The 6,067-nt window shown below is 43.5% G+C and overlaps 1 pseudogene; it reads left to right on the top strand.

The window, feature by feature from the left end:
* The first annotated feature begins 957 nt into the window (after positions 1 to 957).
* On the top strand, positions 958 to 4,965 carry LOC129869341 (acyl-coenzyme A thioesterase 11-like; annotated as a pseudogene).
* The last annotated feature ends 1,102 nt before the right edge of the window (positions 4,966 to 6,067 follow it).

The raw sequence follows: 6,067 nt of genomic DNA, 5'->3' as shown, positions 1-6,067 counted from the left end.
ATATAGTTTCACAGACATATTGTTGCAATTTTTCTGGTTTGTGCGAAATAGTTAAGAATAATATAAAACCAGTCTGCACACCACCAAGGTGAATTGGTTTAGTCTTGACTCTTGGTTGACAGTGTTGGTGTAACAGTATAACTTTAAACCGTCCCCTCGCCCCAACACGGGCGCGAACCAGGGACCTTCTGCACACGTCAACAACGGTCGCCCACGAAGCATCGTTACCCATCGCTCCACAAAGGCCACGGCCCTTGCAGAGCAAGGGGAAACCCTACTTAAGTCTCAGAGCAAGTGACGTAACTGATTGAAATGCTACTAGCGCGTACCCGCTAACTAGCTAGCCATTTCACATCCGTTACACTCACCCCCCTTTCAACCTCCTCCTTTTCCGCAGCAACCAGTGATCCGGGTCACGGCACCAATGTAACAGTATAACTTTAAACCGTCCCCTCGCCCCAACACGGGCGCGAACCAGGGACCTTCTGCACACATCAACAACGGTCGCCCACGAAGCATCGTTACCCATCGCTCCACAAAGGCCACGGCCCTTGCAGAGCAAGGGGAACCCTACTTAAGTCTCAGAGCAAGTGACGTAACTGATTGAAATGCTACTAGCGCGTACCCGCTAACTAGCTTGCCATTTCACATCCGTTACACTGGGGAATGGGTAATGTAGTCTTGACTCTTGGTTGACAGTGTTGGGGGATGGGTAATGTATTGATGCTCAAGTGCCAAATCAACACAAATTTGCCAAATCAACACAAATTTGTTTATATTTGTCTTTATTACTTATTTTTAGATAATTATTAGTATAATTTTTGTATATATATTTTTTTATATATGTGTTTTAAACGTTGATTATGATTATTTGTGTTGTTCCAAATGTCTGAATAAAAATTACAGTTAGTGCAGAATGGTGCTTTTTGGGGGGGCAGGGGGCGCTGAAGAGGGGAGGGGAGCCATGCAAGCTAGAACTGCCGCTATGTGCCGCCAATAAAGTGATATTGATCTTAAAATTCCACCTTAAAAAGTTTAAATTAAATTGGTCACGCAACTCTAACAACAGGAGGTGTGTGATCTGTTTAGTGGCGACACCACACTGTTAGGTCCGGGGAATGGGCAGAGAGGGGGTGGTGTTTGTTGCGCAGACTTTTCTCCGTGAGACTGCCTCTACGTACGTTTTGTTGTGCACATTCATTCAAGCAAATGTGACCGGGTCGTCTGCATATCATTTCAGTCTGGGTAAGTACTTTTTTGTGTCTTGGGAAAGTATGTAAAACGTTTAATAAGCGATTGCCTAATCTTTGTTTTTAGTCTGCTCTGTCAAATTACTCTGCAGACAGACTTGAGACTTTGTGTTGTGTGGATATATACCTATAGTTTTCTACTCCCTCGGTAGTTTCACCACGCTAATAGCATATAGCCTATCTCATAAGTGTGGGATGATAACCGGATAATCGAATTACGGGATTGATAACGGGACCAATCCAGTTATTGGAGGTCACTGCTACTGCTTCGCTATGTCGCCATGTCCGGTGAGCACGAGACAGGTAACCATTCCATGAGAGCTGGAACAGACAGTTGATAACTTTATGCCAAATGGCCCTATGACGATTCTATCCTTCTCAGCCGTGATGGATGTATAGTCTTTAAATTGACTGTGTTTTAACCAGATAATGTGTCGAACATGAATACTGCTTTTCTTTGGAACTAATGTGTGGAATAGATTCCAATCCAAAACGATATTATACAGTATTTCTCACCGTTCTTCGAGGAAGAAATAATGGTTTTAAACATATGTCAGAGGACAAACTGAGCTGCAGATTACTCCCCAGTAAAGCATCTTGTTTTGTGAAGCACAATAACTTTTGTTGGCGCAGTGGTCCAAAATTACTGCGCTGCTTGAGCGAATTGAACTGTAAAAAAACAGCAATAAATTATTTATTTAGTTATTTGTTTCATTGAGAAATGTGACTCCTTCAGAAGTTATTTTTTAAATTTCGACGAGACCCATTGTATAAACACAGCAGTTTAGGGTGGGAATTGCCTCTTGTTCACCTCGAGCATTGTTTTAGACAGATCAAAGCCAAATCCTGCTGAGAGCCAAATTGTTTTCAGACAGGAAAAAAACTGTTTTGTTCTGTTTTCCTCATACCTAGTCATGATAGATTAGGATTTCCACGAATGGGGTGCTATTAAGACCTTTGCATAATTAAATAATATATTCAAAGAGCTTGATACAACTACAATATTCCTTGTTTGTGTTTTAAAACTATTCTAGGAGCACCTGTATGATGACGAAACGTTATAATATATAATTTCGTCCACCAAACAGCTACATCTCGGGTAACAATTGAGCCTGGGGTCAATGCTATGTTGTATTATGATCCGTGACCGAATTGCAGTGGGATCGCGAAAGTACATACAACTGTATGGGACGATATACTGTCCAGCAGGGGCACAACTTTGGTTTTAGAAGTGGGGGGGACATAATTATTATTATTTAAAAAATTATCCAGTCTGAAAAACACTCCAAAGGCCTACTTGATGCTCGGAGGCGTCCGCATGGTCCTAAAGCAAACCGGTGCCTCGTTTTGTATCACATTCCAATGATAAATCTGGGGGGGACAAAAATACAATTTCAAAAGAATGTGGAGGGGACATGTCTCCTCCGTCCCCAGTGACAGTTTGCGCCCCTGCTGTCCAGTATGTAATAGTTATGCTCTTCTATGTTGTCACAGCTGAAAGACACGCAGGGTCTCCCTGTATTACCAACTCTGTTGATGACATCCACTTTGACCGCAGTATAGGGTAAGTCTTTCACTCCCTAAAACAAACCTTTTCAGTATGTTTATACTGCCTTTTAGGCTTTTGCTCAGCCACAGAAAGGAGGGCCTGCCATTCTTCCGTTTACACAGTAACCACTGTCCAATGTTGATTCTATAAATATAAATGCTTCTGTCTGTTTGCACGCAGAGTCGGACAGGTTGTCAACATCAAAGCGAAAGTCAACAGAGCCTTCACATCCAGTATGGAGGTTTGTGGGGACATCTTTTAAAAAAAATCTTTGTGTAGTACAAAGGAGAGAGATTATAGGGTACTACTTTATTAATCCCAACTTGGGAAATTGTTTTATCACAGCATGCATCATGACCAACACATGATAAAAAAAAGTATATAAAGTTAACAGATTAAGACAAAGGCACATGCACCAACCATAGTGTCCCTAAAATAATAGTCTGATTCAAGTGCTGTTTTCTATCCTACTCTGGGGAAAACAGACAACATTTTCCAATAGAAAGACCTCGTAAAAACGTTAACCCATTACAGTCATTAAAAAGCCTCATGGCTGTGGGTAAAAATGATCATTTAAACCTCTCTGTGGAACATCTGAGCAGGATGAACCTGCTACTGAAGCTGCTTCAATGTGAATCCATGGAATAGCTGGTTTGATATAATGAATAATGTATGCAAAATAATATTTGCATACATAATGCTGCTTCACAATAGATGATACAGGTCTAGATCATGTGTTCTTTACAGTAGCATCTTCTCCTGTTTATATCACTAATTACTTAAACTGCATCCCAAATGGCAGCCATTTCCCTATATAGTGCACTGCTTTTAACCAAGGCTCATAGGGCAGTGCTTCCCAAACTCTGGGGCGTGAGCCGTCGGCGGGGAAGGCGCAGGAACTCAAGTCGGGCTTTTAACTTACTCTTGAAAGTTGTAATTGTAGAAGGCACAAGGTGCAATCTTGAAATTGGGTAGTGCCTCAGCAGTTTTCCCTTTTGTCATTGCAGACCTTAGAGAGCTATTTCTAACGTGTCAATAATGTCCAGATCAACTAGCCCTTATCAGCTAACTTTTTTTCAACTAGGTTTTTAGCCCCTGGATTCTGTTTGAGTCACTCAGATATCACATGAATACACATAAGACATGGCAAAATGTGTAGAATTGCAGGAAATAAGCTTTAAACCTGCAACATTTTCTCCACCAACAAACATGGTGTGTACAGTTTGTTTCATGTACAGTGCTTATGCCCATAGAAATAGATGTGGTGTGGGGCAGGGGGTTACCAATTGATGGAATGGGGGGGCCAGAGGGAAGAAGTTTGGAAACCACTGCCATAGGGCATATAGGGTGCCATTTTGGATGCAGACTTAGTAATAGATGTGTTGTAAAAATATATCTGACATGATGTGATGCCATGTGGGCACTACCCTCAGGTGGGCATCGTGGTGAGCTGTGAGGACCCGTTCAGTAACTGCCAGTGGAACGCGCGCAATGCCTTTGCCACCTTTTGTGGTGCGACTCACTGAGGCGGGGAAGGTGAGGGCTGAAGAGCGAGAAGGAGGGAGAAAAAGCACCCATCTTGGTTTGACAGTGTTGGACATATCAACCACATCAATATGTCATGCTCCAATAGGAGGACACACACCGCCCACCAACACTCTGTGTTTGCGTGTGCAGATGCAGGTGACTCAGGGGACACAGACAGAGCAGATGGAGTACAGCATCGCGGCAGAGAGGAGGAGGAGGATGATCCCCGCTGAGATCATCACAGACCTACTGAGCAGCAGCACCGCTCAACTAGGTACAGGCCAAACAGGAAGCATTGGAACTAAGGCATGGAGTTTTTCCTTACATGACCCGACCAGGAAGGTCACAAAATGCTTTAGACGTCCAATTTCCCTCTTATCTCGAATGTAAAATAGCTGCCCTTATCAGTGGTAGTCACACCCATGCCACAGCCTGTTGTCCAGTGCAGTTGCATTGCACTCTCACATGTGTGTGTGCGTACTTGTGTGCCAGGAGTACAAGGACGCAGTGCCAGCCGAGCGGACGCAGGTAGAGAGCGTGGCGCTGGTGCTGCCGCCCCATGCCAACCACCAGGTCAGCACCGTCGGCGGCCAGATCATGGCCTGGATGGAGAACGTGGCCACCATCGCAGCCCATTGAGTCCTATTATATCTGTGACCTACCCGTCTTTCTGAACTCATAGAGATACTGAGGTTTCTTATTGTGTCAAAATGTGGATGTAGTTGTAGTAGACTGAGTAGATTGGCCACAACAGGGTTGAGCCTCCGTAGAAGAAGTGAGATGGATTAATAGTCTCCCTCCCGCCTTGTTCCTCTCTCTCCCCTCTTTCTCTCTTGCTCTCTCTCTCCCACTTTCGCACACACATCCATTCTCCAGTCGTCTGTGTAGCGCCCACCCCACTCTGAGGACCATAGACATGTTCCACTTTCAGGCTCCGTCTCACATTGGTGACCGGCTGGTGCTTCAAGAACAGGTGAGGAGGAATTAGTCTGAAAAGTACACTGAACAAAAATATAAACAAAACATGTAAAGTGTTGGTCCCCTGTTTCATGAGATGAAATAAAAGATCCCAGAAATGTTCCATACACACAAAAAGCTTATTTCTCAAAAAATGTGTGAACAAATGTATTTTTTTACATCCCTGTTAGTGAGCATTCTCCTTTGTCAAGATACTCCATCTACCTGACAGGTGTGGCATATCAAGTAGCTGATTAAAGAGCAGGATCATTGCATAGGTGCACCTTGTGCTGGGGACAATAATAGGCCACTAAAATGTGCAGTTTTGTCACCTAACACAATGCCACAGATGTCTAAAGTTTTGAGGGAGCGTGCAATTGGCATGCTGACTGCAGGAATGTCCACCAGAGCTGTTGACAGAGAATTGAATGTTCATATCTCTACCATGAGCCACCTCCAACATCATTTTAGAGAATTTGAGAGTACATCCAACCGGCCTCACAACCGCAGACCATGTGTATGGCGTTGTGTGGGCGAGCGGTTTTCTGATGTCAACATTGTGAACAGAGTGCCCCATGGTGGCGGTGGGGTTATGATATGGGCAGGCGATTATCGATTGGCAATTTGAATGCACAAACTTTAAAAAAAATCTGTAACCAACAAATGCATATCTGTATTCCCAGTCATGTGAAATCCATAGATTAGGGCCTAATGACTTTGTTTCAATTGACTGGTTTCCTCATATGAACTGTAACTCAGTAAAATCGTTAATTGTTGCATGTTA

This window comes from Salvelinus fontinalis, chromosome 14 (assembly GCF_029448725.1).
Source record: "Salvelinus fontinalis isolate EN_2023a chromosome 14, ASM2944872v1, whole genome shotgun sequence".
NCBI lineage: Eukaryota > Metazoa > Chordata > Actinopteri > Salmoniformes > Salmonidae > Salvelinus > Salvelinus fontinalis.
Note: the sequence above shows the minus strand (reverse complement) of the source record. Positions and strands in the feature narration are given on the sequence as shown.